At 42.0% G+C, this 10,138-nt stretch overlaps 1 long non-coding RNA gene across 1 annotated transcript; it reads right to left on the bottom strand.

The window, feature by feature from the left end:
- Nucleotides 1-543: 543 nt before the first annotated feature.
- Nucleotides 544-1,077, bottom strand: LOC126037028 (uncharacterized). Its single transcript, XR_007505459.1, has 3 exons — nucleotides 936-1,077; nucleotides 721-793; nucleotides 544-635 (listed from the first exon to the last, which is right to left on the bottom strand). It is a non-coding gene; the product is annotated as an uncharacterized LOC126037028 (long non-coding RNA).
- Nucleotides 1,078-10,138: the final 9,061 nt, after the last annotated feature.

Raw genomic sequence — 10,138 nt, 5'->3', positions numbered from 1 at the left:
TCTGAAAAACAAACATATCAATGCCATCTTGTATTTCGACTGCAAGCTAAAAGTCACTATGCTAACCAGTACGGCAATCATTTCAAGTTCAGGTAACAGATTTCATACATACTTGTATTTCTGAAAAAAGTCCAGTGGTTCAAAGAGCTTTGACCAGTCTGATTTTCCTTGGAGAATCTCATTCGTAACTGCAAGACCTACAATTAAGGTTGAAAACCTTACTACCATTTTGTTTTTAAGACTAGCAGAGCGTGATAGAAACTGTACAAGAGAAAGGTTTTGAACAGTAATTGACAGATCAAAAAGCAGGAATTCCCTTGACACAATACACGCCTACTACAACAGTTCATTGTAAAACTGCTCCCTTGTTGCCTGCAACAGGTAGACTTCCCAGAGAACTCTTCTGCCTAAAAGGGCACAACACCGCACGGAATATAACCAAGTCAGGTAATGTGGTTTCATATTGCAAGAATGACACCTTTTAAGCAGTTAATAAGCATGGAAAGAACTTTACCATGTCTGAACTCCTCCACCATTACCGCTCGCGTTGATGTAGATACGTTGTATGTAGAGTTCTGCTGCGGATAGGCTGGGGTGATGATAGGCATTACGTGGTATCGGTCTGATGGGTTCACCTGTGATGTTAAAACAATTGTGCTCAGCACCAGCAGCTTAGCTTAGAAGAAAGGTTCAAGGCTTCCAAATTCCATGTCTACATACCCTGGGGTCCCATACTGCTAAGTTAAGATTGCTCTCTTCCTGTTGTTTCAGCAATACAGGTCTTGGCCACTCCCTAAACAAGAAAAGCCAGGCACTGACTCTGCCATGTAATTCAGGGTAGGACTGAATGGTGTTGGTCTAAATCTTATATAAAGAACCACCTCAGAAAGTGTTACTGCTTTACGCAAATCAAAATAGTCATCAATAGCTCTTACCATTCTGAAAAAAACCAAGAAGAACTTGTTCACCAGAGTAGAAGCCAAAGCGTTTGGATAGAGTTGACACGTTCTCGCTACTAGCACAGCACAGGAAACCCCACCAAGAAATCCCAGCATGTTGGAGTAAATGCCACGTCCTACAATGCAGACATTGTCGTTGCCCTGTAGTCTTCCCAAGCCCAAGTATAGTCCTTCAAATTTACAGCACCACCTTCACAATCTATAGAATACCTATCACCCTTCAGCCTCCAAGTCAGTTATTTTTGCAGTGCAACGAGGCCAAAACTGTTGGTCCTTACAGCGATGCGAAAAAGAATCGTTACCACACCACTTCCCAAAATACCGCTACTCTGAAATTTGCCTGCACTGCTACAGCTACTGCTTCGCTCCAACTTCCCTTGAGAAGAAGGTTCTGCCATTCTTCTAGCACTTGCTCTAGTCACATGCGCAAACGCTATTTTCTTATTCCTTATCTATCAAGCTTTTATACTTCACTGGGCATTTTTTATCCTTTCTAGTCAGGTTCCTGGTAAGCAATGCAGCACCTTGTCTTGTAGGCACTCCCCTCATCTCCCCGCTCCACCCCCATTAAAAAAAAACACAGAATCTACCCCACAGACAGTCCTTGAATCTAAACTAAAACACAGGTTTTGAACTAAAACCTGATATTTAAACAGCTATCCAAAGATGAAGGACTTCTAGTGCCATTGTTTTTTCAGCACGAGGTGCCTCTGGAAAGTTTAAAGATCACAAACAATCACATTACTCACGTTTTGCCCATAGTTTAATTGCACGGAGCGTGAGCCGGAAGTTCTCTTTATTTGGCACTAGGTGCAGGATTTCGTCAGTAACTCTGCAGCCTGTAAGAAAAAACAGTTGAAGTACAGCACTTCCTGGTAACAGGTACGAGTCAGTTCTGTGCTGTACTGGATCAATAGCTTACAGTTTCTCCTGCAAGTCTATGAAAACAAGTTTGCATTACTTGCTTTGTATTACCTTAAAAATCAGAGGTTACACATAACCTTACAGGCACATAACATAACAAATTAGAGGTTACACATTCCGTATCACCTCAGGTAACTGGTACCCTCAACAGCTTTTTCATACTTTAGACTACAGCCAACAATTGTCAATAAGGCCCTTCGACAGGATTCCGAAAGCTAGGTTTCTTTCGACAGCCAGGAACAATTAAACCAGTCAGTGTTAAACAGTGAGCAACTTCGGCTTCAGGTATTTTAAATATCCTTTTTTTTTTTAATGAACTACCACACAATCTTCTCTATCAAGTGCTCTACCTATTCACCTGAAGCAGTTTCTGTAGCAAACTGGAACACCACACCCCCCCCAATCGAAGAAACATGAAACACAGGTCTATCTAAACACACAACTTGAAACAGCTGAATTTAAGCCCACTCGCCACCTCCTCAGATCTCAAGTATACAGGGGATCAGTTTCTGCATCCTGTACAGAAACTTGGGGTGTGTAACGTGCATTCCATACCAACTTTAGTAACATTTTCTTGTTAAAGATGTGCAAATATGCTTACCATTTAAGCTCCGTATACATCTTATATCCAGGCTTCTGAGACACGAGTTGTCTCTGAGATCAAGATTATCAGCAACAATTGGCACAGACAGTCTTGCAAACACGAGATCAATCTTAAGAGGGAAAAAGTGCCAACCGTTAGAATGCCCCGCAGTTTGCAAAGAGCACACTGGTGGGGGACAGTTACTCAAGTCTAAAAAGAGTGGTTAACATCTGTATTTAGAATTATGTGACTATAGATACATCTCCCAAGAGATTCATTTGCCAGAAGATTCAATACAATTTCTAGAAGTTCCCAATTTTATTTACAAAGCCTTCACTGCATCACCCCTTTCTTTTTAAGCTAGGGAAAGGAAGAGGGCATTTTAAGTTGGAAAAGATTACTCTAGACTTAGAGTTTCAATTAAAAGGGAACTTAAAATTATTCACAGAATTAAGACTTAAGTTCAGTCACCTCAACTATACTTCAGCAAAGGAGAGAGCATTTCCTTTATGCAGTAAGCCCTTTTGATCCTGAAGTATCTGCTTTTTAGTACAGTCTGAGGCAAGAAGATTATCCTGTGAAAGTCTGTACCAGATGAAGGCCACAAAAAGGTCACTGAATAAATCTCTTTGTGATAGTGATACCAAGCAGTAACTTGCTTAGGGACTACAGCAGGCAGGTCTTGATTCATTGTATAGGATGTATTCAAGATAGCTGGATTCCTGCAGCTGACAGACCCAGGCGGGAGTCAAATGAGTACTTTCACTTTCCATTTTCCAGATTGTTTGTCCCATGACCACTTCATTTTGGATGTGCAGCAAAACATTTAGTCTGCTCACACGATTCGTACAGTGAACTACACTGTACACATCCCTCTGTAGATACCTAGCTTGGCAGAGCTAAGAAGACTGAGCAAGGACACCGCCTCTGCTCCCACTCTGCATGATCCTAGGGATAAATGCTATTCAAGCAGGCTACCCTGGTCTACAGCACAGGCCTAGAAAAAGATGTCCCTGATGCTCCCATGCCTGCTAGGCTCCCTAGGGGCTTATTTTCCTATAAGCTCCCATTCTACTGCAATGTCTTCTCCTGGGATACTTTGCGGTCCAAAATAGCACAGTCACAGCTCCCTGGAAAAGTTATCCTATTCCAAAGCAAGAAAAAATTTACTCACTTAAAAAAAAACCAAAAAATGCTTACCTCAACGCCATCAAACTCAAACTTGACAACTGGTACATATGCATCTTCAACTGCCTGGAAAGGAGAGGATAACTGTGTAAGAAAACATGGTTTGCTACTTTAATGTTTCTCCTGAACTACGATCAAATGCAGAATTTACACTGCTAACTACTCAGTATAAAGACTGAGTTGCTTCCAAACCAGAAGAATTGTTCATAAGCTGCAAGCGGTATAGCACTAAGACGGTATAATACTAGCTTTAACAAGTTATTTAGCCAAGAGATCCGGAGGCTGATCACGTATTGTAATGAACAAACAGTGCACAATGAGCCAGCAGTATCAGAGGTTGTAAGGTACTTACCTTGGTGGTGAGGAAGAAAAGCAAGAGATTTCTGTAGCTATCTTACTCCTGGTTAACATCCAGAGAAATCGAGAACATTCTGTCCGCGTTTGCAGCGCGCACTAGCCTCCTGTATTTTTATTTTCTACCATGCCTGAGATGCTATCAGCTACCTTATGGGACAGTTTTCAATTTTGTAGCCCACTCGTCAGAACTGTGCCACAGCCCACTGACCCTGTCTTCGGTCACCTAAACAAAGGCTCATTAGCTATGCACGTGAAGTCTTTCAAAATGTCTGCACAAGGAAGACCAGCCTGAGAGAAACACTTCTCAGGAGTTCGGTTCTATATGCAAAGTACACAGCATATGCACCGGAGGGTCATTTTACAAGGCAGTTTTGTACATTCACAGCACAGCTCCTATTGACTTTATGCAAAGCTGACTGTGCATCTCTTCTACAAAGTCTCGGGCTGAGTAGCCAGAGAAGAACAGGACCAGAGAAGAATGAATTCGAGGTCCTAAAGTACACCCAAGGAACACCATGGCAAAGGTACTGACAGAAACCTTTCCACATCACATTCAACTCCCTTAGCTCTCAGGCTGCCCCTTCCTCTACCTGCATGCAGTTACTTTCTTGCCAAGCCCCTTACTACAGCTAGGATGAACGCAAGGCTCCTAGGCACAACCTTGCTTTTTGATACTATAGCCCACTCATTCCCAAACCATGGGTAGGGGAGAAGTGACACAGAGATTCGGATCGGACATACAGTCACTGGGGAAGGGAACCAAAAGCTTGACTTCCACGCTTTCATGCTGCGTAGACAGCATTTTAGAAGGGGCTCAGAAACAAGGCCCTTTTTAATTTTGGTTTGTAAGACAATCACTACCAATAGGAGTCTTTAACAGGAATATTCTTATTGTCGGAGTTGCACAATCTATCAAGGAGAGAGCTTGCTTACTCTTAGGTTTTTTATTTCCTCCTGACGTTTCAGTTTTTCAAAGAACGACTGAAAGAAATCCGATCTTTCTACATGTCTAGGAGCAACACAAGCCACGTCTATGTCAGCACCTGCAAAGAGATGCCATTTGTTCTGTTACTGTTGGAAGACACTTTCAAACATTACAACTATGACCAGACACCAAAAGTTTACCTTTAGTGTGTACTCCAAGCCTGTAAGAACCAAACGTAAATATTTTGCCACCAACATTTGCTACTACTGAAGGGGGAAGATTCTGTGGGTAGAAGAGAAAGAGTTTTCTGGAGAACAGAAGATACACGTTGACCTACGTGCAAGTTTAACTAGCATAGAAGTTACTTAGAAAGACTACAGCAGCCTCCATAAACAATGTCTTCTCCCTCCCATACTGAGCTGTTAGTCTAATAGACTGATTCTGTTTTTCTGAAGGGAGTGCTGGCAACTCACAAACAACAACAACAACAAAAAAGGTGAGTACTGTAGCAGTCGCTTCATCAGTTTAAACAAAGACCTATTATCAGTCTTCCCTGCAGCAGACCCACATAAATGAACACCATCTAAGAGCCATACCAAAGGCAAGTCTAGAGTAATAATTTCAAACTAGATTGAGTGCTGTAGGCTGTCTGGGGCAAGTTTACTGCCCTGTTACCATCTGTCTCCCCCCACAATGTCTTGTTTCAGCTTTGTTAACCGCTACAAGTCAACTGACAGAGCCACTTCGCAAACTTATTCAGTGCCCCAAGGACTTGAAGGTCTTCGTCTAAAGGATCTTTTATACATTATTTCAATGGCTTTTACTACAGATCTCCTTGATACTTAAGAAGGAAGTTAAACGTTGAACTTTAGCATAAATCCTAGTAGTATCGCCTTTGAAAGAAACAAAAAGGCTTCAGCTGTTTTGATAAGAACCTATCAAAAAACCTTACCTGGCTCTCACCAAGTTCTGAAATCCATTCTTTGACCAAGTTATTCAGTCTGCCAAGAACGACCAGCCTGTAAAGAAAACTCATGTTAAGTTTGCCCTAAAAACCCCCAGGACATTAACAAATTTTACAGTCTTGTTATACCTGTGATTCAGTTCTTCCTCCTCTTCAAATACCCCCAATGCTTTCATCGCTTCAAGCAGCTTCTGAGTATGAATGGAATCTCTATCCGTAGGAGGAGCCAAGCTAATTGCAGAAGTCATTCCATAGTGCCTTGGAGGCTGGTTCTGCAGCCTAGGAGTACTGGGGGAGAAAATAAAATACCGAAGACTCCACAAAAGAGAAAAACAAAACCCAACAAAACAACAACCACCACCTTACTGCAAAACACCCTTCCACTTACAGGTTTCCAAATCAGCTTCTGCCCTTTTGCCCAGCATTAATATAAATGAGGGAAGAAAGATCCTGCTTATGGTTTTTAGATAACTTGACCTAACTTAGAAGCAACTTCTTTAAAAAACACTTGTGGATATAAGAAAAGATCCAAGTTGCTACTATCTGAAGACAGCTTATTTGCATTGCGCTAGACAGTTGGAACTGATCGCCAGGAAATGAAAAGGTTTGAAATCCACTAAGGGTGACACTATGTACAGCACAAGTTTTTTTGGACCCATTTCAGTTTCACAGCACTTTTGACTTAAGGTTATTCCCATCAGCTTTCCGATCACCTTAAACAAGACAATTTAACACTGGCTTCTTTTAGTTCAATGTATTGGCTGTGCTTCTACTGATTCTGAAAGGACATTAGAGTTGATTGCAGAGCAGGGACAAAGTGGTCTGTTAAACAGAGTTGTTGCAGTAAATGCAGCATTACCTTGGTTTTGTCTATGGAAGAGGATGAAGGAAAACATCAACCAATCTGCAGCTAATGTTGCTAGCAGAGCCTTGTGCTCTTAACACAGCGTTCCACTTTTATAGCTCAGAGGCTTAGCTCTACATACATCTGGTTTAATCTAAATCCATGAGATGTACATCAGCACGCAGAGCAGCACAAGTTAAGCTCTGCTTGTAGAAGGTGCTCAAATCTGCTTTCGCTAGCTCACTGCCCAGTCAGGCAGAGCATTACCAGCTGAAACCAGGAGAGAGAAAGGAGGGGCACCGGAGGTAAGAACTGTACTTAATGGATCAAGGGTCTCTACAGAAACACTAGTAGCAAAAGGGGGACACCCATTAAAAAGGTCTCTACAACTCATCATGCTTGTCAAAGAGTCCATATCCAGACCCTAAGGCTACAGGGATTAATGATGGCATTATTCAAACCGGCTATTTTCCTACTTCACAAATGGACAGCTTCAAATCTTAGCTGCGTTAGTCAAGAGACGCTTAGAACTAATTAAGGTATCTGACCCACTTTGGCTGGAATGGGATGAGGAAATGCTCAAAGGACAGCCTCAACACTTGATTTTAAAAAGATAGCTTATTATAACTCCTTATTTCTAATTGTTGCCTTTACTCTGCCACTGAGGGAAGATGGATTTCTCTCTCGCAGAGTAGCTTTGTCCAACTACAGACGTAGCTTTTAGTCACCTAGTGGGCTCCCCCACCCCCCTTCTCTATGAGCTCATTTTTCAAACTTTTTTTTCTAGGCGTTTTCCAAAAAGCTGGTGGGGGTGGGGGGGTGGTATTAGGACTGTAGTCCTATGAACTACTCTCCCCAGTCAGAATGGCTGTTTACTTTCAAGTGTAACTAGGCCCTGACCTAATTTGCCTTGTCTTCTTTACGGGTATGTCAACTTCCACTTCATAAGTCAAAATATTCCTAATGAGTATTTTCCTTCTTATGATACCATTTTCATAACAAATACAGAAGGAAAGCCAATGAAGCGGGAGTGTGGTGGCAAGCACTTCTTGTTCTCAACTGAAGCCTTTTTCTCCCTGCTCTCTGTTCATTTGAGACTACACTCATTTCTTGACCCTCCTACTTGCCTTCCACATCCTCACCCCCAACACTTCCCTCAGTCTGCTCTCCTCAGACTCAGCTTTGCGACTGTGGATGGAGGCTGCCCAGGCTTAAAAGAGACTCCCATCTCGCATGTGCCCACACTTCTTCACACTTCTGATCTGCAAAGTACTGCACAGATAGTAACTCATCTTCTCCCAAACTTCTTTCATCTTCTTCCACGTACACTTCCTACGTCGTTGCCTCACCATGATGTATTTGGCCTGCTCTTGTCCCCGACTTGTTATTCTCCTGCTTACTCGATTGGAGATTTTAGACAATCTGTGGGATGGATCCTGGGGTTTGTTTTGATTTATCTTAAGATTTTATAAACACAGGGCACCCTTACAATCTACCTATCTAGAACACATATATACTAAAAGGAAGGACTGACCTGACCCTGCAGTCACAGATAAAACAGACTCCTCTCTCGCCAACTGAGAGAAAGCAGCTTGGCTATTTGGGCTGACTACATTGAAGACATTCAAAATGGTCATAACAGAGCAGTGTTGACTTTTCCAAGAATTTGCTCAATCAGCATCAACTAAGTTGTTAGAAAAAAAGAATGTGGAGGCTGACTCCTACTGGGAAATCAATTTCTACAGTCCTGTTCAGCCAGGAACCAAAAGGGTGCCTTTCCACTTGATCCTTTAACTGTATTTAATTTTGATAGGTAATTCTGGTTTCCTCAAAAAGACTTCCTTTGTCAGAGTCCTCTTCTCAATCAGGTACTGGAGGTTTATTTTAAATAATTTCACTGCAAGCACAGATCCCCTTTGTTAAAGCCAGTTCAAATTAGGCCATTGAAAAATTAACGACCACTCGTATTCTCCACAACTATCTGTGCATACGTACTTCACTATGAATCAGCCGTTGCAGAAGTCAAGTGCTACGGCCTCGTTTAACAGCTTACAAGTAGTAATACATTGAATTTCTATATAATACTTACAGTTCCCAGCCTGGTCTGCCACCTGCTGAGCCAATTGTACTGCCTCTCCCCGGATGACCTTTTGGAGTGGAGAGAGGAAAAAGCAAAAAATCCCATGCAGTTTATCTGAAGATAATGTTTTGAAAGGAATTCTAAAGTTACAGTTCCTTACCAGTGGTGGGTATTGACTGTCCTTGGGGGCCCAGACGACTTGCTAATGCTGCTTGTCTTCGCACAGGAAGCCGACAGCCCTTGTGAATAAACGCAGACAGTTGGAAAAGAAGCTCTACTACAATATAAGAATCACTGCATATGTTGAAATAAAGCTTACCTTCTCTTCCAACAAACTGCTGACTGACAGAGAGGAAGATGTAGATGGTTCAGCGGCACTCACCAGAACAGCGGGAGGTCTAACAGTCATGGGTGCTGGTGGAGGCGGTGGCGGCTGCTGCTGCTGCTGCTGCTGCTGCTGCTGAATCTGCTGATGGAGCTTTTTTGTGTAGCTAGTTCCATTTTTGAAGTTGTTCACAGCCTAGAGGCAGAAAAGCATTTACAAGAAGCTACGATGGAACTTCAGCAGATATACGAACAGAAGCCTTCACAGAGGAAAATTACTCGTGTATTCCTGTAAATGCCATCAATCCTCAAAGAAACCAACATACAGATGTATGAACACGTCACATTGAACACCGATACTAATGACTGGTAGCTCAGAGGACCTGTATTTCAAGTACTTCAGCGTTAACGCCAAATGTGAAAGCGAGGCAATCGTGTTCAGTAAGAGCGGGACCCGAATTTGCCAGATCATCTCTAAAGAGTCGTAAGCTTCTGTGACAGCAGCAAACAGTGCATTTGAAAAGTCAATTTAGCCTTATTCAATTACGCCTTGCTTAAGGAGATGTAAATTAATATTTTCTTCCCTTTCCGCTTTTTACAAAGAGCCTTTTCTTACAAGCACTTTATGTAAAAGTCATCATGTTACCTGGCGTATGCACTTGTTGGGAATTAAAGCATCAGGTGAAACATCTGTCTCCTGACACGTTGGGCATATATGTTCCTCCGATTCCAGTAATGCTGTTCTAATACCTGCATAGAATTAGAATAATCAAAACAGTATTTAGCCAAACTAAGGAAGTTTTGGGGGTTCTCACCAATCATAAAGACATGTCTATGATTAATAGGTGAATATAGTCTTGAACTGAGAGCATGAAGCTATAAATGTTCAGTAGTGTAAAAAATTTCTAGTATGCAGCAAATAACTATACAGTTTTGTATTTCACCATTGGAACATCTGCAGATGTAGCATAGGCTGTGTCTTGATGTTGC

Source organism: Accipiter gentilis, unplaced genomic scaffold, assembly GCF_929443795.1.
Source record: "Accipiter gentilis unplaced genomic scaffold, bAccGen1.1, whole genome shotgun sequence".
NCBI classification, from domain to species: domain Eukaryota; kingdom Metazoa; phylum Chordata; class Aves; order Accipitriformes; family Accipitridae; genus Astur; species Astur gentilis.
The sequence above is the reverse complement of the archived record's forward strand: the minus strand, read 5'-3'. Positions and strand labels throughout refer to the sequence as shown.